The 26,728-nt window shown below is 45.2% G+C and overlaps 1 non-coding gene across 1 annotated transcript; it reads right to left on the bottom strand.

Annotated features, from left to right (window-relative positions):
* Positions 1–11,490: 11,490 nt before the first annotated feature.
* Positions 11,491–11,564, bottom strand: trnat-agu (transfer RNA threonine (anticodon AGU)). The gene has a single exon. It is a non-coding gene; the product is annotated as a tRNA-Thr (tRNA).
* Between the last annotated feature and the right edge of the window lie 15,164 nt (positions 11,565–26,728).

Raw genomic sequence — 26,728 nt, 5'->3', positions numbered from 1 at the left:
CATGTTCTTTGGCAACTGGGCTGACCGATCCTTTGTCCCCTTCACCGTCAGGTCAGATTACCTGAAGGTGCTGGGGATATGGTTCGGAAGGGCCGGGGCGTGCACCAAAACATGGGAGGAGCGAGTAGCCAAGGTACGACAAAAGTTGGGCATGTGGGGGCAGCGATCTCTCTCCATTGTGGGTAAGAACGTGGTCATCAGGTGCGAGGCACTCACGTTGTTGCTCAACGTGGCGCAGGTCTGGCCCAAACCCCACTCCTGCGCCGTGGCAGTCACCCGAGCCATTTTCTGCTTCGTCTGGGGATCTAAAATGGACCGGGTCCGGAGGGACACGATGTTCAAATCTCTGGACAAGGGCGGGAAAAATGTACCCAACGCGGCCCTCATCCTGATGACCACCTTCGTGTGCGGCTGCATCAAGCTGTGTGCAGATCCCCAGTACGCAAACTCCAAGTGTCACTACGTGCTGAGGTTCTATCTGTCCCCGGTGTTGCGAAGGATGGGCCTGGTCACATTGCCGCGGAACGCTCCATGCAGTTGGGCGGTGCCGTACCACCTATCCTTCGTGGAGAGTTTCTGCGGGGAAACACCTTTGACCACCGGTCCATCAGGCAGTGGTCTGCACGGAATGTCCTCAAGGGCCTACGGGAAAAGGAGATGGTGGATCCTGTCGGATGGTTCCCCGAGCAGACCGTCAAAGTCATTTGGCGGAATGCCTCATCACCAGAACTTTCAAACAAGCACCAAGACGTAGCTTGGCTGGAGGTGAGAAGGGCCCTCCCCGTCAGATCCTTCATGCACACCCGAAGTCTCGCCCCCTCCGCACAGTGCCCCCGCGTTGGCTGTGGTGGGGAAGAGACGGTCGCCCACCTCCTCCTGGAATGTGCCTTTGCAAAGCAGGTGTGGAAAGAGATGCAGTGGTTTTTGTCAAGGTTCATCCCAAGCAGCTCTGTAACACAGGAGTCTGTGCTCTACGGGCTGTTCCCAGGGACGCACACCGAGACAAACATCAACTGCTGCTGGAGGACTATCAATTCGGTGAAAGACGCCCTTTGGTCTGCCCGAAACATGCTGGTCTTCCAGCGCAAAGAGTTGTCCACCACCGAATGTTGCAGACTGGCACATTCCAAGGTCCAGGACTACGTGCTGAGGGACGCACTAAGGCTTGGGGCAGCCGCAGCAAAGGCTCAATAGGGAAAGACCACAGTGTAAGGTTCCCCCACCAAGCTGGACTGAGGGGCTGGATCCATGGGAAACCCCTCGAACTGTATCGTTCATATTCTCAATTGCTGTATATGTAAAACTGTAATTGACATGACAATTGTGAAACGGAAGGGTTGGGAAGAAACTCATGACAGTATTGAAGGAAACTGATCCCCCTTGCAATGTTTGTATTTTTTGGTGCTGCTTGGAAACTGTGTGGCAATGTAATTTTTACAGATCTTTATGAATAAAGTATATTTTGGAAATAAAAAAAAAATCGACATATTGAGTCAGGAAACCTTCCTGGACACACCTGACAAAAACTGCTCCATCCAAACTATTTGCACTAAGGAGGTTCCAATCAATATTAGGGAAGTTGAAGTCACCCATGACAACAACCCTGTTACTTCTGCACCTTTCCAAAATCTGCCTCCCAATCTGTTCCTCCGTGTCTCTGTTGTTATTGGGGGGTCTATAGAAAACTGCCAATAAAGTGACTGCTCCTTTCCTGTTTCTGACTTCCACCCATAATGACTCAGTAGACAAACCCTCCTCGATGACCTACCTTTCTGCAGCTGTGATACTATCCCTGATTAACAATGCCACTCCCCCACTTCTTTTACCTCCCTCCCTATTCCTTTTGAAACATCTAAACCCCGGAACATCCAACATCCATTCCTGCCCCTGTGATCTCCAAGTGTCTGAAATGGCCACAACATCGTAGCTCGAAGTACTGATCCATGCTCTGAGTTCATCACCCTTATTCCTGACACTTCTTGCATTAAAATAGACACACTTCAACCCATCATACTGGCTGAAACTTTGCCCTGTCAACTGTCTAACCTTGTTCACAGACTCTCTGCACTCGGTATCTGCCTGTTCAACAGCTACCCCGTCCACTGATCCATAGCTCCGGTTCCCATCCCCCTGCCAAACTAGTTTAAACCCTCCCGAAGAGCTCTAGCAAACCTCCCGGCCAGGATATTGGTGCCCCTCCAGTTCAGATGCAACCCGTTCTTCTTGTGCAGGTCCCACCTTCCCCAGAAGGTGTCCCAATGATCCACATAACTGAAGCCCTCCCTGCTACACCAGCTCTGTAGCCACGTGTTCAGCTGCACTCGCTCTCTGTTTCTAGCCTCACTAGCACGTGGCACCGGTATCAATCCTGAGATTACTACTCTGCTCGTCCTGCCTTTTCGCTTCCATCCTAACTCCTATATTCGCTTTTCAGGTCCTCATCCCTTTTCTGAGCTATGTCATTGGTACCGATATGTACCACGACTTCTGGCTGCTCCCCCTCCCCCTTAAGAATCCTGCAGACCCGATCTGAGACATCCCTGACCCTGGCACCCAGGAGGCAACATATCATCCGGGAGTCTCGTTCGCGACCACAGAATCTCCTGTCTGTTCCTCTCACCATTGAATCTCCTATCACTATCGCTCTCCTATTCTCCACCCTTCCCGTCTGAGCCGCAGAGCCAGGCTCAGTGCCAGAGACCTGGCCGCTGTGGCTTTCCCCTGGTAGGTTCCCCCCCCCCCCAACCGTATCCAAAACGGTATACTTATTATTGAGGGGAACGGCCACAGGGGATCCCTGCACTGTGTGCCTATTCCCTTTCCCTCCCCTGACGGTCACCCAACTACCTTTATCCTGTGACTTAGGTGTCAGTACTTCCCTATAACTGCTCTCTATCATCCCCTCTGCCTCCCGCATGATCCGAAGTTCATCCAGCTCCAGCTCCAGTTCCCTAACGTGGTCTGTGAGGAGCTGGAGTTGGGTGCACTTCTCACAGGTGAAGTCAGCAGGGACACAAGTGGTGACCCTTACCTCCCACATCCTGCAAGAGGAGCATGCAACTGCCCTAGCTTCCATCCCCTCTGCTCCAAATTGACAACAGAGAATAAAAAAATATAAAGGAAAACTTTACCTGACCAAACCCTCCACACAAGAGTCCTTTTTTTTGGTTGGAGGAGGAGGATGGGTGGGAGACACTACACATGTAGTGTTTCGGGTTTAGCCACTGCCCGAATATATAAGTTCACTGACCCAGCAGTCCCCGTGTCCGCGTCCGCCGAATCGCCAGGTAAGTACTTTATAGTGAAACATACCTTCCCGGCTGCCCCCTGGCTCGCACTATCACCGCTACTGCTGATCAGAGGTGTTGCTGTAATAAAAACAGAAAATGCAGGAAATGCTCAGTCGGTCTGGCAGCATCTGTGCAGAGAGAAACAGTCAACAGTTCAGGTCTGTTTCCTTAGCTCACATTAACTTTGTTTCTTTCTCCACGGATGCTGCCAGACCTGCTGACTATTTCAAGCATTTTCTGTTTATATTTCAGATTTCCAGCATCTGCAGTATTTTGCTTTTGTACGTGTGTTGCTATGTCTGGGACTGTTTGAGTGCAATGCTATTGCTTTATAAACAGCGTTGAAACAAACATTTATCTGGTTAACACACAGCACTAATACACAGCTGGATATAAACAGCAGCCTGCAGCAGAGGGTGCAGTGGAAGTTTATTAACACAAATAATTCACCAACAATATATTTACTGCTATCCACAATCACACCACGCTTCATCTTCACACATATTATTCTTCATTGACATCAACTTCTTGCTTCCAACAAACACTTCACTTTGGAACACAGCTTCCAAATCACCTTTATTCACAAACCCGAACACAAGCTGCAAATGCTGCAAACACACACCAGCCCAGACTTTCCCCTTTCTGTCAACCCATTCCTGCATCACTGCCTCTCCACCAACATTTGCTGCTAGAATCATACAATCATAGAATGGCTAAAGCACAGAAGGAGGCCATTCGGCCTGACGAACCCATGCTGGCTCTCTGCTGAAGCAACTCACCTCGTCTCACTGTCTTCTCGAAAGAATAATTCGGGACAACATTAATAGCCCCATGGACAAATGTGGGTTAATTCAAGAAAGCCAGCATGGATTTCTTAAGGGAAAGTTATGTTTAACTGTCCTGCTGGAGTTTTTTGATGAGGCAACAGAGAGGGATGATGAGGGCAATGCTGTTGATGTGGTCCACATGGACTTTCAAAAGGTCTGACAGCATCTGAAAGGTCACTGAGCTGAACCATTAACTCTGTTTCTCTCTCCACAGATGCAGCCAGACCTGCTGAGTATTTCCAGCACTTTCTGTTTATATTTCAGATTTCTAGCATCTGCAGTATTTTGCTTTTATTGACTTTCAAAAGGAATTTGATACAATGCAACACAACAGACTTGTGAGCAAAGTTATAACTCATGGAATAAAAGTGACAGTAGTAACATGGACATGGAATTGGCTGAGTGACAGGAAACAAAGAGTAGTGATCAATGGATGTTCTTCGGGCGAGAGGAAGGTTTGTAGTGGAGTTCCCCAGGAGTCAGTGTTGGGACCCTTGCCTTTCCTGATATATATTAATGACCTAGACCTTGGTGTACAGGGCAGAATTTCAAAGTTTATGGATGATACGAAAATTGGAAGCATTGTGAACTGTAAGGATGATAGTGTAGAACTTCAAAAGGACATAGACAAGTTGGTGGAATGGGAGGACAGATGACAGGTGAAGTTCAATGCAGAGAAATGTGAATTGATTCATTTCGGTAGGAAGAACATGGAGTGACAATATAGAATAAAGGGTACAATTCTAAAGGGGGTGCAGGAGCAGTGGGACCTGGGGTTATATGTTATTGGTTGAGAGAGTGGTTAATAAAGCATACAGTATCCTCGGCTTTAGTGATAGAGGCATAGAGTACAAGAACAAGGAGGTCATGTTGAACTTGTATAAGACACTAGACTCAGCTGAAGTACTGCGTCCAGTTCTGGGTGCCACACTTTAGGAAAGATGTGAAGGCATTGGAGAGATTATGGAAGAGGTTCATGAGAATGGTTCCAGGGATGAGGAACTTCAGTTATAAAGATAGATTGGAGAAGTTAGGACTGTTTTCCTTGGAGAAAAGAAGGCTAAGAGGAGATTTCATAGTGGTATTCAAAATGATGAGGGGTGTGGACAGAGTGGATAGGGAGAAACTGTTCCCACTTGTGAAAGGATCGAGAACGAGAGGGCACAGATTTAAAGTCATTGGTAAAAGAAGCAAAAGCGACATGAGGAAAAACTTTTTCACACAGCGTGTGGTTAAAGTATGAACTGCCTGAGATTGTGATGGAGGCAGGTTCAATTGAAGAATTCAAAGGGGAATTAGACTGTTATCTGAAAATAAGGTGCAGGATTATGGGGAGAAGACGGGGAAGTGACATGAGGTGAATTGCTCATTTGGAGAGTCAGTGCAGAGACGATGGGCCAAATGGCCTCCTTCTGTGAAGTAACAATTCTGTGATTCTGTGATTCCAATATTCAAGTCATTTATATATATGGTGGTCCTGACACTGACCCTTGTGGACATAACTGTTCACCATCTTCCATTCTGAAAAACAACCAAATACCACAACTCGCTTTTCTTGATATTTCATCCATTTTTAAATCCAAGCAGATACTGACCCTCCTATTCCAGGAGCCTCAGTTTTGTTACCCAGCCTTTTATGTGGTAGTTTGTCAAACGCTTTCTTAAAATCCATATAGACAACATCCATTGCTTTCCCTTCATCAACCTTTTCTGTTACTTCATCAAAAAAAATCAGTTATATTCGTGAAGAACTGGAAAGGTGCTGAACCTCTCAGTTTTTGGTCTACCCAAACCAAGTTCAAGGCCTGAATAATGAACCGATTGCCTCATTAGTTCTGTGAATAATACAATGATTTAATAGACAAAGTTTTGAAACATTCCTGCCCATAAATCTTGGTAACAGAGAGTGTGTGGATCTCCTGACTCAGAATGTTTAATGGATACAGTCCTCAGATCCGACAAGGAACTACTGAGCATCCACAGTAAAGACAGTGTGGATGAGGAAATGTAAGAGCTGGGAGCTGAAACTCAGGGACGGCCGAGCTCTCCTGTCATTGAGCTTGTGTTTCTGCTCTGCTCGCCGCAATTCCGGCTCTACTTTGTTTCCAATGAAAAGATGAAAAGGGCTGTTCGGTTTTCCTCTCACTGACAGCGTGTTTCACTCGGGTTAATATAACCCGGGACTTTTGCTGCTGAAATGAATTCTGCAAGGTCCCAGCAAACGCACCGGCTCCCTCCTTTCTCCTCTCTTTCTATCGGATTGTTTTACCAGGAGGGGCTCAATAATAACAAACCCCCTGCAGGGAATGACCGCAAATTGAGCATCTAAATGGGGCAAGTGGGCAGCTTTCTGGGTTCTAGGTTCCCCCTACCCCGCCCCTCCCTCCCTCCAGTCCAAGCCCCTCTTCACTTTCTTTGGGACTTTCATGCGGGTGAAATGGGGAAAGTTCCCATTGATGTTTGAGTGCTGAATTGCTGCAAAGATCTGCGCACGCGCGATGTAGACCCGCCCCCAGTGGGACGTCACAATGAGGAGTGGGGCGCATGCGCAGCCTTTCCCCAACCCAGTCTGTGAGGCCATTCACTCAATCAGGGGAAGATGCTTTAAATCAGCTGCTAATGGAGACTTCCCGGGCCCGGGGGAAGGGAACAAACAGCATCTGCTTCCTGCAGCCACTGCTTTGGGAGCGTGTCCGCAGATGTGCTCAGAGATTAGCATTGAGTGGTGGGAAGTTGAGGGGGAGTCGGGGAGTGTTTGTAACAGACACTGTGGAGCAGGAGCTGCTCCCGGAACATGGAGTGAGCCGGGGACACGGGGAAGGGAGAGTTCATTCTCGGACAGTGTCTGTACAGGCTCAGGGAGACACAATGGGAAGAAATCACTATTGAAAATCGCTGACAATTTCACCACCCAAACGAGAGGGAATTTTCCTGCTTTAGTTCCAGTCTCTCACTGTTTGTTGGATTGTGAACAGTGGGGGGAAAATAGCCGCAAAATAACGATGTGGACAGTTAGACAAAGAACATTTATTGCAGACACCAGGTGAGAAGTGTGAAAGGCACATTTTGAATAGTGGCTGCCTGTTTTCCGTTGAAATAGAAATGTGACTGTGTAAAGGTCACTGCTCTATCGGACAGTCCCAGTCATTGAGCAGTGCAGGGCTTGTGTTGTTTCTGAATGTCACAAACTTGTTGTAAAACCACTGCAAACACCTGGTAAACAGAAGCTGAATGCTGCAGTACTGCAGTGGAGTCAGACACTGACACTGTTTGTGTTCTTGGTTTTCATTTTGCGATTGTTCATAATGATTATTATTGGGACGATTACATTGATCGCTTTTGTATCTTCCACCTCACCAGTTCTTTCATTCCTGCAGGAAAATACACCAAGGAACCTGACTGGATGTGGTGATTCTTGGACACAAAGAAAAATGCAGTGATCTCGTTCCAACACACAGTCGGTACAGGATCACTCCCAAAGCACAGAGATACTGCCAGTTCATCAGTTCCACTGGAGCAAACAAAATAAGTAGTCAGACAGACACTGATCCCAAAGTCAAGAGAGACACATTTTCAATCCAACAGTCAAACAACAGCAGGAGAGACAGAAGTTGTTTCTATTTCACTCCAATTCAGTACAGCTGACAGGTTGATACATCAATCACAGTCCAAAAACAAACTCACTATCAGATCTAAATAAACTCTGTCACCATGGTGACATTTTAAATATAAAATCTGAAATAGAACAGACAAAATTTCCAGAATTGAAAGGTACAGAATGAATGCAAGGAGGCTTCAAGGGGATTTGGACAGGTTAAATGAATGGGCAAGAACATGGCAGATGGAATATAATGTGAATAAGTGTGAAGTTCTCCACTTTGGTAGAATAAACAGAAAGACAGAGTATTCCTTAAATGGTGAGAGGCTGGGAAGTGTCGATGTCCAAAGGCACCTGGGTGTCCTTGTTCATGAGACACTAAAAGCTAGCATGCAGGTGCAGCAAGCAATTAGGAAGGCAAATGGTATGTTGGCTTCATTGAAAGCGTATTTGAGTACATGAGTAAAGATGTATGAAGTCTAGATGAGACCGCACCTGGAGTATTCTGTACAATTTTGGTTTCCTTATCTAAGGAAGGATAGACTTGTCACAGAGGGAGTGCAACAGAGATTCACCGGTCTCATCCCCTCGGATGGTGGGATTGTCTTATGATGAGAGACTGCAGAAACTGGGCCTAAATTCTCTGGAGTTTTGAAGAATGAGAGGTGATCTCATTGAAACAGGCAAAGTTCTTACAGGGTGTCACAGGGTAGATATGGATAGGATGTTTCCTCTGTCTAGTGAGTCCAGAACAAGGGGACACAGTCTCAGAATAAGGGCAGACTGAGATGAGCAGGAATTTCTTTACTCAGAGGGTGAGAAATCTGTGGAATTCTTTATCCCAGAGGGCTGTGGAAGATCAATCATTGAACATATTCAAGACATAAATCGATAGATTTCTAAATACTAACAAGATCAAGGGATATGGAGATGGCAGAGAAAAATGGCGTAGAGGTCGATGATCAGTCACGATCTGTTTGAATGTTGGAGCAGGCTCAATGGGCTGAATGGCCTAATGCCCCTATTTCCTATGATCCTATGAATCCCAATAATGTACATCAGAACGTTAGACCAAGTTATGCATTACATACCAGTTCAAAAATCCCACAGAGATTAAGACTGAAAGATACAGTATCAAGCCATTACTACAAAATGAAGGACTTGGAGCTTGCAGACCAGCCCATGTATAAGATTGAAAGTTATATTTTCATTCACAATCGTTTTCACAGAGCAGAATATTGAATACCAATCCACAACTTGCACAGGATTACCAAATAAAACCTACAACTGTGAAATACAGTTAATCCATATTTTAAATTAAACACAAGGCAAACACATATTGATACATTAAGAGAGCGGGAAACAGTGAGAGCAGAGTGGAGCATAAAGAGCCCAGGAGAGAGAGGGAGCAAGAGTTCACTCGGAGAGCAGGGAACAGCGAGAGCAGGCGTCAAAAAGGCAAAGGAATACACAATTAATGGGAGAACACTGAATGGTGTAGAGGAAGTGAGGGACGTCGGAGTGAATGTCCACAGATCCCTGAAGTAGCAGTACAGGTCAATAAGGTGGTTCAGCAGGTCCTTTCCTTTATTAACTGAGGTATAGAGTATAAGGGAGACTTGGGTGTCCATGGCAATAAGTCACTGACAGCTAACATGCAGGTGCAGCAAGCAATTAGGAAGGCTAATAGTATGTTAGCCTTTATCGCAAGAGGATTTGAGTACAGGAGTAGTGAATTCTTGCTTCAATTGTATAGAACCTTGGTTAGACTGCACTTGGAGCACTGTGTGCAGTTTTGGTCCCCTTGCCTTCGGAAGGATATTATTGCCACAGATAGAGTGCAAAGAAGGTTCATCAGACTTGTTCCTGGGATGGTGGGACTGTCCTATGTAGAGAGATTGGGGAAACTGGGGCTCTATTCTGTAGAGTTTTGAAGAATGAGAGGTGATCTCATTGAAACCTACAAAATATTTTAAGGACAGACGGGGTAGATGCAGCTAAGATGTTTCCCCTGGTTGGGGAGTCGAGAACCAGGGGACGCAATTTCAAAATAAGGGGCAAGCCACTTAGGACAGAGATGAGGAGAAATGTTGTTACTCAGAGGGTTGTGAATCTTTGGAATTCTGTACCCCAGAGGGCTGTGGAAGCTCAGTCATTGAGTATGTTTAAAGCAGAGATTGATAGATTTCTAAATACAAATGACATAAGGGAATATGAGGAAAGTGTGGGGAAAAGGGCATTGAAGTGGATGATCAGCCATGATCATATTGAATGGTGGGGCAGGCTCGATGGGCTGAATGGCCGACTCCTGCTCCTATGTTCCTATGTTCCTAACTCCACATTATCGATGAGATACAGCCTCAGGCCGACTTGTCGGGTGGTGCAAACAGATAACACTGCTTCTGATCTTCACCAGAACAGAGAGTGAGATGTAAAATTGATCATCAAACAGACTGTGCGAGAATACAACAGAATAAAACACATGGAGAGACACTGTGGAATAACAAATAGATTAGATTGGAATGTTGAATTATGATTGGAATGGATAAAACAACAGATGAAATTGGGACAGAAAAGAGAAACTGATGGGAAGAAGGAAGAAAAGAAAGGATGGATCTGTTCACTTTTTTCAGTTTTTTCACTGGTCCATCAAAGCTGGATTAAAAAAAGATGCAAAAAACAGAGAGTTTCACCAAAAAGGGAGATTAAATGCTGCCGAAACCTTGGATCGAAGGATGCCCCAACAGATCACCTGTTTAACTGTCTCCTCACTGGGAGATTTCAATCAATGAGCAATATTATTCTCTCCTTTTCTTTTGTTAAATGAAACCACTACTGTCACTTGGAGTTAATATCCCTGTGTTCCAACTCCTGAATAATAAAATTGTGAGTTTCGTGATATTTTCTGGACACTTTTCCTGCTGAAAGAACTAAGAACTCTTTTCTAATTTACACAATACTATATACACACTCATCAAGCCTCCGAAACTGGCATCTTTGGTGCTGCTCTCTCCTCCCAAACCTCATCTCATGTGACTGTTACATCATCACTCTGATTGTGGGAGGGATTAATCCCACTGTCTTCAGCATTAACCCTTTACATCCTCATACTGCACTGTCTGTCCAAAAAAATCAGTGGAGGGAACTTGAATTATCAAAACAGCAACAGCTGCCAGTTGAAAATCAACTCAACCCATCAGAGAGAGACTGTCAGAGAACTTCCTGCATCCAGTCCTGACCCTCTCACATTAACCAGCTGCTCACCCATACACCACTCTCATCAACACTGAACATTTTTACTGAGACCCTTCAAATACTGTTTACCAATACTGTATGCAACAAAGTTTAATATCTTCTCACCGTTTCTCGGTAACCACATGAGACATAGGTTTTCTTATTTGGTTCCTTTGATTTTTCTTGTTCCTGACTGACAAATATTCCAAACCTCAGATAAACCCTCCCACTTGCGTCATGTCCCAGTCTCGGTTAAATGCAACACATAATGACACAAACACTCTCCTTCAGTGAGATTAATATCAAGCTGTTTTCCAGGTTGAATGTAACTGTGAACAAATTTATGTCAAAGAAGTTAACTTTGATGTCTCAGCACTGAAATTCTGTCCAAGGAGGAACAGCCATTCCAAACTCATATCCTTCACAAAGGCTGTTTTTTAAATGTGATTGAAATTCATCAAGTATTTTGAATTAAAGTTCACAAGACACAAATGTCAATGTTGATAATGAAACTTTTCAAGCATGTTGCTAATGTGAAATAAGGCTCTACTGGGAGTTGAACCCAGGATCTCCTGTTTACTAGACAGGTGCTTTAACCAACTAAGCTACAGAGCCAAATCACAAATGTGTATGCAATTGAAATCAGAGGAAGGCCTTGTAGATAGTGGGCAGGCTTAGGCGAGTCAAGAGCTGAGTTCGTCATGGCAGTGTTCCCAGCCTCTGACTCGCTCTTGTAGTTGTAGCTGCAGTTGTAATTGTAATAGGCAACCGTCCGTCTCGGAAGGCGATGGGCTACACCCGGGGTGTACGTCACTTCTGTATGTAACATCGTTTGTTGTGGCTGTAGAGGATGACTCGTGAGTGTCAATCCATTCCTCAGCTGGTATAGATGAATGTCATTGGCCCGAGGTCGACTGATAATTTTTCCTTCCTCTGAGCTCTCTTTCCCACCATCTGGTCATTTCTTTTGTCCTCTGCTTTTCCCATGGTCTTCCTGAATGCCTTTCTCCAGGAATTCCAGTCAGCAGGAAGGACTTCCCATGCATCGACTCCAATCCCAGTCTGCTTGAGATCTCGCTTTGCAGATGTCCTTGTATCACAGACGTGGGTGACCTGTTGGTCTCATGCTGATAGCAAGCTCACCAAAGAGCATGTCTTTGGCAAAGCGACCGTCATCCATTCAGCACACATGACCCAGTCAACAGAGTCACCGCTGACTCAAGAGGGCAAACATGCTGCAGATCCCTGCACGCTGGTGTACTTCTGCATTCGGCACTCTGTCCTGCCAGGAGATGCCCAATATCCATCTGTACTTTCCCTGAGCTACAGGTTATTGCAAGTTTCTCTGGCTGTGTTTATTTTAGGTGATTTTGTACTCAGGTTTTTTGGAATCCATGTGTTTGCAGATCTTTGTGAGTGAGAGATGTGGTAATATGTTTAAAAGATTTCCCTATAAATTATTCATATCTCCATCTTTCCCCGAACTTTGCACAAACACATTAATATGGGAATCACACACATCAGGCCGTCAAACCTGTCTGCTAAACATTGAAAGGTGACAGTGTTTATTGTGACGGGGTTCCATTTATGAGGACACATCTTGATGATTCACACATGTAAAAATTTGTATATTATGTTCATGACATAATGACATAAAAAAACATTTCCTTGCACTTGCCATGCTTGGTGAACATTTTCTCTGCTGATGCCCCCTGAATATATTAGAGAACATGGTGACGAGGTTGAGATTAAAGTCTGTAAATATAGGCAGCAAACAGCAGCAGGGACTGCAGTGAACAAGATTTACGTGACATATTTCTGCTTATATTGGTGGGTGAAATAAGATACTAAACACACAAAATCCTACATTTGAGCTCGCGTATAAGATTGCTCTGTCTATGGAGATAGCATCAAAGAATGCTCAGGAATTTTGTCCTATGCCAGTGATCGTAACACACTTCAGGGGAACTTAAAAAAAATGGTAAAATGGGCTTTCACATAACAGATGAAATTTTACACAGAGAAGTGTGAAGTGATACAATTTGGAAGGAAGAATGCCATATAAATGAACCGTTACAATTCTAAACTGGGTGCAGGAGCAGAGAGACAATGTACACCAATGTTAGAAGGATTGAAAAGGTAGCTAAGAGCAAACAGGACACTTGGCTTTATTAATAGAGACACAGAGTAAAAGCATATAAGTTATGCTAAACCTTTATAAAATACTGGGAATGAATGGCCTCCTCCTGGACCTCCACAGAAAGCTTCCATTCCAGGTTTACACACACTCATCAGGATCACTCTCCACAGATCCTGCCACTCCAGGCTTGGACACCCACTTCAGGATCACTCTCCATACATCCCAGCACTATGGGCTCGGAGACCCTCTTCAGAATTCCTAAATCTCCAGACATGGACATCCTTTGAGGACCACTCTCCACAGATTCTGCCCTCCAGGTTCAGACACCCTCTTCAGAATCACTCTCCATACATCCCGCCACTCCACGCACGGATATCTCCCTCAGGATCAGATCAAAGAATGTTGCTTGTCACATATCAGCTCAAGCCTGAATGTTGTTCAGGTCTTGCTGCTTGCAGGTACAGATTGCTTCAGTATCTGATGAGTTGTGAATCATCAGCGAACATTCCCACTTCTGACTTATGTTGAAGAGAAAGCCATCAATGAAACAGCTGAGGATGGTTGGGCCTAGGACACTGCCCTGAGAAACTAAGTAACCAGTCATGAATGGTGGTGGACAATTAAATAACGAACCAGATGAGGAGGCTCCAAAAACATCCCTATCCTCAATGTTGGTGGAGCCGAGCACGTCAGTGCAAAAGGTGAAGCTGGAGCATTTGAAACCATCTTCAGTCAGAAATTGCTCAGTGGATGATTCATCTCGGCCTCTGGAGGTCCCCAGCATCACAGCTTCCAGTTTTCAGCCAATTCGCTTCACTCCACATAATGGCAAGAAACAGCTGAAGACACTCGATACAGCAAAGATTATGGACCCGAACAAGATTTCCGGCTCTAGTCCTGAAGACTTGTGTTCCAGAACTAGCTGCGCTCTCAGCCACACTGTTCCAGTAGAGCTACAACACAGGCATCTACTTGACAATGTGGAAAATTGCCCAAGTGTGCCCACTCCATAAAATAAATGCAGGACAAATCCAATCTGACCAATTGCCGCCCCATCAGTCTACAATCAATCATCAGCAAAGTGATGGAAGATGTCACCAACAGTGCTATCAAGCACGACACATGTAGCAATAATCTGATCATCGATGCTCAGTTTAGGTTCTGCCAGGGTCTCTCAGCTCCAGGAAATAATTTGGCAGATAGAGTACAATGTGGGAAAATGTGAGGTTATCCACTTTGGTAGGAAGAATAGAACAGGAAAATATTATTTAAATTGTGAGAGATCACAGAATGCTGCGATGTAGTAGGATCTGGGTGTCCTTGTACATGAATCACAAAAAGTTACCATGCAGGTACAGCAAATAATTAGGAAGGCAAATGGAATGTTACCCTTTATTGCAAGGGGGATGGAGTATAAAAGTAGAGAAGTGTTGCTACAAATGTACATGGTGCTGGTGAAACCACACCGAGAGTACTGTGTGCAGTTTTGGTCTCCTTATTTAAGGAGGGATATACTTGCATAGGAGGCAGTTCAGAGAAGGTGCACTGGATTGATTCCTGTGATGAAGGTGTTGTCTTATGAGGAAAGTTGAGCAGGTTGGACTGATACTCATTGGAGTTGAGAAAAATGAAAGGTGAGACATATAAGATTCTGAGGGGGGTGACAGGGTAGATGCTGAGAGGATGTTTCCTCTCGTGGTGGAATCTAGAACTAGGAGACACAGTTTCAGATTTAGGGCTTTTTCATTTAAGAAGGAATTTCTTCTCTCAGAGGGTCATTAATCTTTGGAATTCTCTACTTCAGAGAGCAGTGGAGGCTGGGTCATTGAATGTCTTCAAGATTTTTATCTACAAGAGAGCCAAGGGTTATGTGGGCAGACAAGAAAGTGGGGTTGAGGTCATGATCAGGTCAGCCATGATCCTATTGAATGGCGGAGCAAGCTCGACGGGCCAAATGGCCTACTCCTGCTACTAGTTGTTCTGATATTATGTTTGCATGATCTCATTGCAGCTTGGTCCAAACAGAGACAAAAGAGTGGAATTCCAGAGGAGAGGTGAGAGTGATTTCCCTTGAGTGAGTGTGGCATCAAGGATCCCTCGCAAAATTGAAGTCACTGGGAATCAGGGGGAAAACTCTCCACTTGCTGGAGTTGTACCTCGCACAAAACAAGATGTTTGTGGTTCGTGGAGGCCAATCATCTCAGCCCAGGACATTGCCTCAGGAGTTTCTCAGGGTAGTGTCCAAGACCCAAACATCCCAGCTGTTTCATTGACGACTTTCTCTTCAACATAAGTCAGAAGTGGGAATGTTAGATGATGACTCACAACTCTTTAGATACTGAAGCAGTCTGTGCCTGCAAGCAGCAAGACCTGAACAACATTCAGGCTTGAGCTGATAAGTGACAAGCAACCTTCTGGCCACACAAGTGCCAAGCAGTGAACATCTCCAATGAGAGAGAAAAAAAATCTACCTTTTGATATTCAGAAGCATTATCATCGTTAAATCCCCCACCATCAACATCTTGACCAGAAACGTAACTGGACCAGTCACATCTATGCTGTGGCTATAAGCGCAGGTCAGAGATTACGAATTCTGCAGCAAGTATCTCACCTCCTGACACCCCAAATCCTGTCCACCATCTACAAGGCACAAGTCAGGAGTGTGATGGAATACATCCCACTCAACAACACTCAAGAAGCTCAACACCATCCAGGACAAAGCAGCGCACTTGATCGGCACCTAACCCACCACCTTAAACATTCAATCCCTCCACAACCAGTAAACAGTGGCTGCAGTGTGTACCATCTCCATATGCACTGCAACAACTCGCCAAATATCCTTCAACAGCACCTTCCAAACTCGTGACCACTACCACCTCGAAGGACAAGGGCAGCAGATGCATGGGAACTCACTTCCTGCAGGTTCCCCTCCAAGACACTCACCATCCTGACTTGGAACGATATCGCCATTTCTTCACTGTTGTTGGGTCACAATCCTGGAATTCCCTCCCCAATAGCACTGTGGGTGTTCCTGCACCATATGGACTGCATCAGTTCAAGAAGGCAGCTCTCCACCACCTTCATAACGGCAATAGGAATGGGTAAAAAATGCTCGCCTTATCAGCGATACTCACACCCAAGAATGAATAAAAACCAAATCACTCTCCACAGATTCCCTACAATCTGGGCTTGGACATTTACTTCAGGAGCACAGAGCTTTATATCACTGCAACATGAGTTCCAATCTTCATATTCTGTTCACTTTTCACATTATTTGCTACCAGTCCACTAGCTTTTATTAATTCAGTATTCGGGTCTCTGCTCCTCCGCCGTTTCTAACATCTCACCTCTTACAAAAAACACTCTGATCTATCATAGGTACTAGATGACCCCTCATTTCAAACTCCATCTGCCAAAGCATTGCTCACTCACTTAATCTATCAAGAAGATTTGAAAATAAATTTCTTGCCAAAGGATAATTTTCTGCATCTGCTCCCTCGCCATTTGCTTTTCCCATTTGTCTTTCACTTGGTGCAAATCGAGAGAAAGTAAAGATGGAAGGAAGGAGGGGAGGAAAAATCCTGCTCTGTTTCGTGATCCCTATTTGATCTTCATTCCAGTGCAGTTTGGGTGAAGAATTCCAATTGTCTGTCTCAATTTCAATAAAGTATAAACAATTCTGGAATCACTGTCTGGACATTGACAAGAACAGGTTTCGAGGCTGTCTTTGCACATAAACAATACACTGAACAGTTCATAAACTAGCGACAAGGATGGGATTCGAACCCACGTGTGCAGAGCACAATGGATTCGCAGCCCATTATCTTAACCTCGCGGCCTCCTTGTCAGTTGCAGAAGCATAGCTGTCACCTTCAGCACAGTTTCTGGCTGTGCAGCCAGCTGTGGAATGATGGGAATATATCTTCTGTAAGTAAATGAAGTTGGGAATGGAGCAGTGTGAAACATTTCCAGACCATGTCCAACACATTTCTACTCAGTGTGAAAACCCACCACGGAAAGACTGGAACATACAATCATTTCAACACATCATGATTAACATCACTCAGACACCTGAACCATTAGGTCACTGATGAAGTCAAGATGCCCGAATTACTCATGAAATGACAACAGAACCAACTGACTGGAAGAATTGCTTAAACTCCACATGATCAGCGAGGCACAGCCTCAGGCCGACTTGTCGGGTGGTGTAAACAGATATCACTGCTTCTGATCTTCACCAGAACAGAGAGTGAGATGTGGCATTGATCATCAAACAGACTGTGAAAGAATACAACAGAATAAAACACATGGAGAGACACTGTGGAATAACAAATAGATTTGATTGGAATGTTGAAATTTTGATTGAATGGATAAAACACCAGAAACAGCAGATTAAAGTGGGATTCTCATCATTATATTGATCTGGGACAGAAAAGAGAAACTGATGGAAAGAAGAGAAGAAGGAAGAAAAGAAAGGATGGAACTGTTCAATTTTTTCAGTTTTTTCACTCGCCCATCAAAGCTGATAATAAAAGTTGCAAATAACAGAGAATTTCACCAAAAAGGGAGATTAAATGTTGCTGAAACCTTGGATCGAAGGATGCTCCAACAGATCAGCTGTTTAACTGTCTCCTCACTAGGGGATTTCAATCAGTCAGCAATATTATTCTCTACTTTTTTTGTTAATTGGTCCCAGAACGGTCACTTGGAATTAATATCTGTGTTCCGACTCCTGAATAATAAAATTGTGAGTTTCTCGATATTTTCTGGACACAGTTCCTGCTGAAAGAACTAAGAACTCTTTTCTAATTTACACAACACTCTATACACACTCATCAAGCCTGCTAAGCTGGCATCCTTGGTGCTGCTCTCTCTTCTCCCAAACTACATCTCATGTGACTGTTACATCATCACTCTGACCGTGGGAGGGGTTGATCCCACTATCTTCAGCATTAACCCTTTACATCCTTATACCACACTGTCTGTCCAAAAAAAATGGGTGGAGGGAACTTCCTTCATTTATCAAAACACCAACAGCAGCACAGTGGCGCAATGGTTAGCACCGCAGCCTCACAGCTCCAGCGACCAGGATTCAGTTCTGGGTACTGCCTGTGTGGAGTTTGCAAGTTCTCCCTGTGTCTGTGTGGGTTTCCGCCGGGTACTCTGGTTTCCTCCCACCTCCAAAAGACTTGCAGGTTGGTCGGTAAATTGGCCATTGTAAATTGTCCCTAGTGTAGGAACGTGGTTGGAGAATGGTGGGGATGTGGTAGAGAATATGGGATTAATGTAGGATTAGTATAAATGGGTGGTTGCTGGTTGGCACAGACTCGGTGGGCCGAAGGGCCTGTTTCAGTGCTGTATCTCTAAATAAGAAAAGTAAAATAAAAGCTACCAGTCGTAAATCAACTCAAACCCATTAGAGAGATAGAGGGAGACTGTCAGAGAACTTCCTGCATCCAGTCCTGACCCTGTCACACTCAGCAGCTTCTCACCCAGACCCCACTCTCATCAACACTGAACATTGTTACCGAGACCCTTCAAATACTGTTTATAAAAGGTAGAAAAATTCAAACTTCATCACAGCTAGATTGAATAGAACAAAGTTTAATATCTTCTTGTCGTCACTCGGTAACCACATGAGACAGTCCTTAAATCAGTAGCAGAAATTATCAGCTGTAAGAATGTTTGTCATTGGGTTGAATCATTTCTGTGTGAGGAATGTTCCAGCATCATAAACCAGGGGAACGTGTTGACTGAGCTGTGTCTTCATCTCTTCTGGACAGTTCACCCTTCATTCTGCTCTGATTCACTTTCCCAAAGCGGATCTAAAGATTCTCAAATCTGGAGACTGGGTTTTCTTATTTTGTTCCTTTTGATTTTTCTTGCTCCTGAATGATAACATATTCCAACCTCGGATCAACCTTGCCCTGTGTCCCAGTCTCGGTTAAAAGCGACAAATAACGGCACCAACATTCTGAAACATACAACACGGTCACATTCTGCTTCAGTGAGATTAATGCTGAGGCAGTTTCCGTGTCGAATGCGATTGTGAACAAATTTCTCTCAAGGAAATTGTGAGTGATCGAGTATTTGCACTGAATTTCTGTGCAAGAAGGTACAGTTTCAAACAGTCATTCCCAAATCACTTCCTTCACAAAGACAAAGACTGTGCTTTCTTAACGTGTCACTCAACTTCACAAACAAATTTGAACTCGAAGTTCAGGAGAAGACAGAGATGTGAATGATTGACAGTGTAATCTTTAAATCATAATTTTCCGTTTCTTCGTTGAAGTGAGGCTCAACACTAAGCCACTAGAGATCGCGGAAAGCTACAAACATGGATCCAGAAATCAGAAAAGTAGTGAAACAGTTGGTGAGTACATTGTGACACTGAAGAATTTATCACCACATTGCAACTTTGGCACATTCTTAGACTGTACATTATGAGACAGATTTGTGCTTATATTGGTGGATGAGAAAAGATACTAAACACACAAAATCCCAATTTGAGCTAGTGTGTAAGATTGCTCTTTCCACGGAGATAGCATCAAAGAATGCTCGTGAATTTCGTCCAGGTACTGCCTGTGTGGAGTTTGCAAGTTCTCCCTGTGACTGCGTGGGTTTTCTCCGGGTGCTCCGGTTTCCTCCCACAAGCCAAAAGACTTGCAGGTTGATAGGTAAATTGGCCATTATAAATTGTCACTAGTGTAGGTAGGTGGTAGGGAAATATAGGGACAGGTGGGGATGTTTGGTAGGAATATGGGATTAGTGTGGGATTAGTATAAATGGGAGGTTGATGTTCGGCACAGACTCGGTGGGCCGAAGGGCCTGTTTCAGTGCTGTATCTCTAATCTAATCTAATCTAATCTATGCCAGTGACAGTAACACACTTCAGAGGAACTTCAACACACTGGTAAAATGGGCTTTCACACAGCAGATAAAATTTTACACAGAAAATTGTGAAGTGATACAGTTTGGGAGGAAGAATGAGACAATGCACACCAATCTTTTTTGATCAAGGTTTGAAAAGGTTGCTAAGAGCAAACAGGACACTTGGCTTTATGAATAGAGGCATCGAGTAAAAGCAAATAAGTTATGCTAAACCTTTATAAAACACTGGGGATGAATGACCTACTCCTGTAGCTCCACGGAAAGCTTCCACTCCAGGCTCGGACACCCTCTTCAGGATCACTCTCCATACATCCCGCCATTCCACGCACGGATATCTCCCTCAGGATCAGATCACAGCTCCACAGTCCTGCCACATCCAGTCGTGAATGGTGGTGGATAATTAAATAACTAACAAGATGAGGAGGCTCCAAAAACATTCACATCCTCAATGATGGTCATGCTGAGCACGTCAGTGCAAAAGATGAAGCTGAAGCATTTGCAACCATCTTCAGTCAGAAATATTAAGTGGATTTGATCTGTGCTAATTTCAGCTCCTCATGCTCGCTGGTGCCTTGGTTCTCTGGTGCTAATTTCAGAGTAAATCATGCAGCTTGACAATTGGAGCCAAAGAAAAAGACACAGGAGAGGTTGAAAGTGCCAAAACCTGGGATTGAACCAAGAACTGTTTAACTGTTAGTACAGCACGAACTCAACAAAGCTATTTCAACAACACACTAAAGCCACTATTCTGTCACTGCTTTGGAAGACAATATATACATTAAAGTGTTTGTAAAAAGTTACAGAACACAACATGTGAGTAATATTCCCCATTGTTTTCTCAGTACTGATGGATTGTGAAGTGGGACACAGCCAGAAGTCCCACTGTGCCACACTGACCCTGAGCTGTGAGTGAAATGAGATAAAGTTCAATCTTTAGCAGAGAGATTCTGGAGAGAGGTAAGAGTCCTGAATCAAGGAGAGACTTTCTGACACAATAAAAGCAAAATACTGCAGATGCTGGAAATCTTAAATGAAAACAAAAAGTGCTGGAAATACTCAATAGCTCTGGCAGCACCTGTGGAGAGAGAAACAGAGTTAATGTTTCTGGTCTGTGACCTTTCATCAGAACTGACACAGGTTAGAAAAGAATTAGGTTTTAAACAAGTGAAGGGGAGGGGCATGTGGGAGAGAACAAAAGGGAAGGTGTTTGATAGAGCAGAGGGCAGGAGAGATTAAATAACAAAGCTGTCCTGGGATAAAGGCAAATAGTGTGTTAATGCTTGTGGTTGCCTGACACCAGTCATGCTCTGATGTTATTGAACACAATGTTCAATCCACAAGGCTGACGAGTGCCGAATCAAAAGGTTGGGTGCTGCTCCTCGAGCTTGGGTTGATTTTCACTGGAACACTGGAGCAGGCCAAAGACAGAAATGTTGACATGAGAGCAGGGGGGAGTGTTGAAATGGCAAGCAACCAGAAGCTCAGGGTCATGATTTCGGCCTGAGCAGAGGTGTTCCACCTAATCTGCGTTTGGTTTCCCCAGTTTCGAGGAGACCACATTGTGAGCAGTGAATCCAGTATACATAATTGAAAGAAGTACAAGTAAATCGCTGCTTCACCTAAAAGGAGTGTTTGGGGCTTTGGATAATGAGCAGAGAGGAAGGAAAAGGGCAGGTATTATATCTCCTGCGATTGCATGGGAAGGTGCCTTGGAAAGGGGACGAGGTATCGGGGGTAATGGAGGAGTGGACCAGGGTGTCGCGGAGGGAACAATCCCTTCAGAATGTTGACAGGGGAGGGGAGGATGCGTTTGGTGGTGGCATCACGCTGGAGGTGGCGGAAATGGTGGAGGATGATCCTTTGGATGTGGAGGCAGGTGGGGTGGAAAGTGAGGACAAGGGAAACCCTGTCGCAGTTCTGGGAGGGAGGGGAAGGGGGAAGGGGGAAGGCAGAGGTTGAGAGTCCTGTCAACCACACTGGGCGGGGGCGGAGTAGTCAATTATATCTGAGGGAGGAAATGAACAGAACTGGCAGCTCAAAACTGGACATCCATGAGGCACTGTGGGCCATCAGCAGCAGCAGCAGAATTGTATTTAAACACGATATGTTACCTCATGGCCTGACATATCCCTGACTCTGCCATTACCATCAAGCCAAGGGAGCAATAGTGCTTCAATGAAGTGTGCAGGAGGGCATGTCAGGAGCAGCACCAAGCAGACCTAAAAATGAGTGAAGCTACAACACGGGATTACTTGCATGTCATATAGCGGAAGCAGCATGCAATAGACAGAGCTGAGTGATCTCACAACCAACAGATCAGATCAAAGCTCTGCAGTCCTGCCAAATCCAGTCCTGAATGGTGGTGGATAATTAAACAATTAACAGGAGGACGAGGCTCCACAAATATCCCCATCCTTAATGATAGGGGAGACCAGTATATCAGTGCAAAATACAAGGTTGGATCATTTGCAACCATCTTCAGCCAGAAGTGCCAAGTAGATGATCCATCTCAGCCTCCTCCTGAGATCCCCAGCATCACAGGTGCCAACCTTCAGCTAAATCCACTTCACTCCACATGATATCAAGAAATGGCTGAAGGCTCTGGATACTGAAAACATCCTGGCTGCAGTGCTGAAGACTTGTGCTCCAGAACTAGCCACGCCGCCTGCCAAGCTACACCACTGGCATTTACCCGGCAATGTGGAAAATTGCCCAGGTATGTCCTGTACACAAAAAGCAGGACAAATCCAAGCCGGTCAATTACTTCCCTGATCAGCCTCCTCTTGATCATCAGTAAAGTGATGGAAGGTGTCGTTGACAGTGCTATCAAGCAGCACTTACACAGCAATAACCTGCTCACCGATGCTCATTTTGGTTTCCGCCAAGGCCACTCGGTTCCTGACCTCATTATGTCCTTGGTTCAAATATGGACAGAAGAGCTGAATTCAGGAGGTGAGGTGAGGTGACAGTGACTGCTCTTGCCAAGGGCATCAAGGAGCCCTTGCAGAATTGAAGTCAATGGCAATCAAGGAGAAAAATCTCCACTGGTTGGAGTCATACCTTGCGCAAAGGAATATGGTGCTGGTTGTTGGTGGCCAATCATCTCAGTACCAGACATCGCTCAGGAGTTCCTCAGGGTAGTGTCCTAGGCCCCAACCGTCTTCAGTTGCTTCATCAATAAACTTCCTTCCATCATAAGGTCAGAAGTGGAAATGTTCACTGATAATTGCAAAATGTTCAGTTGCATTAGTAACTCCTCAGATACTGAAGCAGTCCGTATCCACATGTAGAGAGACCTGGGCAAGATTGGGCTTGGACTGATAAGTGGCAAGTAACATGCACGCCACAAAAATGCCAGGCAATGACCATTTCCAACAAGAGTGAATCTAACCATCTCCCCTTGACAGTCAATGACATTACCATTGCTGAATCCTTCACAATCAACATCCGGTGGGTTACCAATGAGCAGAAACTGAATTCGATCAGTCATATAAATACCGTAGCTACAAGAGCAGGTCAGAGGCTGGGAATTCTGCTGCAAGGAACTCACCTCTGTCCACCATCTACAAGGCACAAGTCAGGAGTGTGATGCAATACTCCCCACTTGCCTGGATGAGTGGAGCTCCAACAACACCAAAGAAACTCAACACCATCCAGGACAAAGCAGATCACTTGATCAGCACTCCATCCACTACTTTAAATATTCACTTCCTGCACCACCAGTGAACAGTGGCAGCAGTGTGTACCATCTACAAGATGCACTGCAGCAACTCACCAAGCCTCCTTCGACAGCACCTTCCAAACCCCCAACCTCGACCACCGAGAAGGATATTGGATGAATGGGAACACCACCATCTGCAAGCTCCCCTCCAAGTTACACACTGTCCTGACTGGGAACTATATCACCATTCCTTCACTGTCACTGGATCAAAATCTTGGAACTCACTTCCTAACAGCACTGTGGGTTTACGTACAACACATGGACTGCAGCAGCTCCAAAAAGGCAGCTCACCACCACCTTCTCAAGGGCAATTAAGGATGGACAATAAAGGCTGCGTTTGCTGACAACGCAACCACTAGGTGGCACAACTCGCTTTCTCCCCCTGCTTTGCACCGGCCGCTTCCACCCTCCACAGTCGCTCGCTCCAGAACTCGCTGCTCCCCCCCACCTACTTCACTGGCCGATTGTCTCCCGATCATGTCACCCCATTCTCCAGTCGTTCGCTCACTCCCCACCCCCCTCCCCTCCAGCCGCTAGCTCAAGGCTGTGCTGCTTCCCTTCTCTCGGCCACTTGCTCCCACGTTTGTCCAGTCTCCACGCGCCGCCCGAAGAAGCAAGGTGGGCTGCAAAGTGTGACGTAGGAGTGAGTAGTGAGTGGCCTAGAGGAGGGAAGTGGCACGGCCTAGAGCTAGCGGCTGGAGCGGGGGTTGGGGGTCAGAGAGCAAGCGGCCATGGAGCTGGATGACGCGAGTGGGGAACAATTGTCCAGGGGAGCATCGAGGTGTGGAGCGAGCGGCTGACGGGAGGAAGCGTCGAGGCCTGGAGCGAGTTGCCGAGGGGGGAGAGCTCCAGCCTCAAAGTCTCCTATTCAGCCGCTTCCTCCAGCCGAGTGAGGGGCTGGATACCCGATGATGCTTTCGCGCACATGTGCGAAGATGGACAAGGCGCGGATATGCGATGATGTTGGCGCTGTGCAATGGCATCATCCTACGCATGTGCCACTTAATCCTGGCAAGATGTAGCTGTGCCTATGCACAGCTTGGCACAGTCCGATGATGTCAGCGGGCCGCTGCATTGACAGGAATCACATTGTGTCAGCAGTGCCCACATCCCAGGAAAGAAGAAAAAAGAGATTTACCACAATGGTAGCAGGGTGAGGGATTTCAGTTATGTGGAGAGATTGGAGAAGCTGGGGTTGTTCTCCTTGCAGCAGAGAAAATTCAGAAGAGATTTGACACATTTGTTCAAAATCATGGAGGTTTTCAATAGTTTAAATAAGGAGAAACTGTTTCCAGTGGTAAAAGGGTCAGTAAGCAGAGGACACAGATATCAGGTGATTGGCAGAAGCACCACAGATGACATGAGGAACCATTTTTCCACAGTAATGTGTTGTGATAAAGAAAGAAAAGACTTGCATTTATATAGCACCTTTCAAGACCACTGGACATATCAAAGCACTTTGTAGACAATGAAATACTTTTGAAGTGTCATCACTGTTGTAATGTCAGAAATGCAGCAGCTGATATTCACAAACTGCAATGTGATAATGACCAACTGATCTGATTGAGGGGCAAATATTGATCACAACACCAGGGAGAATTGCTCTTCACTTGTTTGAAATTGCAGCATGGGATCTTTTACATTCACCCAAACATGCAGACCAGGTCTTGGTTTAACATCACAATTGAAAGGCAGCACCTTCAACACCCTCAGTGCTGTACTGGAGTGTCAGCTGTGAAATCTGAACCCAGAAGCTTGTGATTTCGAGGTGAATGTGACCAACTGAGCCACAGCTTTTACCTGAGTCTCAATCCTTCTACCAACAGTTTCTCTCTATCGGGTCTGTCACGACCCATCATGATTGTGAACACCTCCATCAAATCTCCTCTCTAAGGAGAACAACCCTAACCTCAGCAGTTAGAAACAGTTCTTCAGTATTTACTCTACCTCAAACCTTCAAGGAAGCTCTGCAAAGTAACTGAAAATCAAGTTGTCAGAAGTGGGATTTAAACACATGCCTCCAGTGAAAGCTGCAACCTGAACAGAGAAGCTGAAACTGCTCAGTCACCTCAACTGTTCAGACCTTTTTGACCTCGTCATCACTTCTGTACTTTGAAAGGTTCACTCAGTTCAGGAACTTGTTCAATGTGACTGGAATGCTCAGTGACTGGGATATTAACTCCCCCGGGTTTTCCTGAGCTTGTTCTCGGTGTATGGGGATGTTTGTCCTGGGCTGTGGAATCTTGCATTACTGTAATGGACATTAACCCACTGATTGAATCTGTATTCACTGCTTTCCACTGGTGCTGGGTAATTGCAGAGTGTGGGGCCGGAATGTTGCTGCTTGTCCCGGCCTCACTCACTCTGGGAAAGAGTGAATAATTGATGCGTCTGTTTCTGTATCTGAAATGTGACTTCGATCTGCTGTTATTAACCGAGGCAGCGCTGCAGAAGGATACGTTAATAATCTCTCACTAATCAACTGCAAACAGTCAGAATGTGTAACTTTGAGCAGCGCTTTCTGCACCGTCAGGGCTGTAAAGTTGAGGGAGGGAGAGACAGTGTCAGTATCTGAGTGTATACAGCACTGTACAGAGAAAGAGCCAATATACCGGGGCTGAGACACAGTGCATCTTTTCACATTTAATCACAATAATATCCACAGTCAGGAGCTGAAAATGATGAAAAACCGAATAGCAAGAGCAAAAATAAGAAAAGTAAGTAATTATAGATTAGCTGATGAGCTTTCACTGTGTTACCTGGCAGTCTACTGTTTTATATTCAATGCTATCTCCACTGTGGCCAGGGAATGATTTCTTCTCAAAGGCTGAACATTAACAAAACTGCTTGTAATTTAAAATCTTTTAAAAGTAATTCCATGGAGCGAATGGGGCAAAGTCAAATAACTGCACCAATTATAGGAGAGCTGGTTGGTGATGACGTGGATGTGTCTGCAGTGTGCAGGACCAGACTGTTTCTATAGATTCACAATGAATGTTCTACCCTTTATTTATAACAGTAAAACTG

Source organism: Heterodontus francisci, unplaced genomic scaffold (assembly GCF_036365525.1).
Source record: "Heterodontus francisci isolate sHetFra1 unplaced genomic scaffold, sHetFra1.hap1 HAP1_SCAFFOLD_59, whole genome shotgun sequence".
Taxonomy (NCBI): domain Eukaryota; kingdom Metazoa; phylum Chordata; class Chondrichthyes; order Heterodontiformes; family Heterodontidae; genus Heterodontus; species Heterodontus francisci.
Note: the sequence above shows the minus strand (reverse complement) of the source record. Positions and strands in the feature narration are given on the sequence as shown.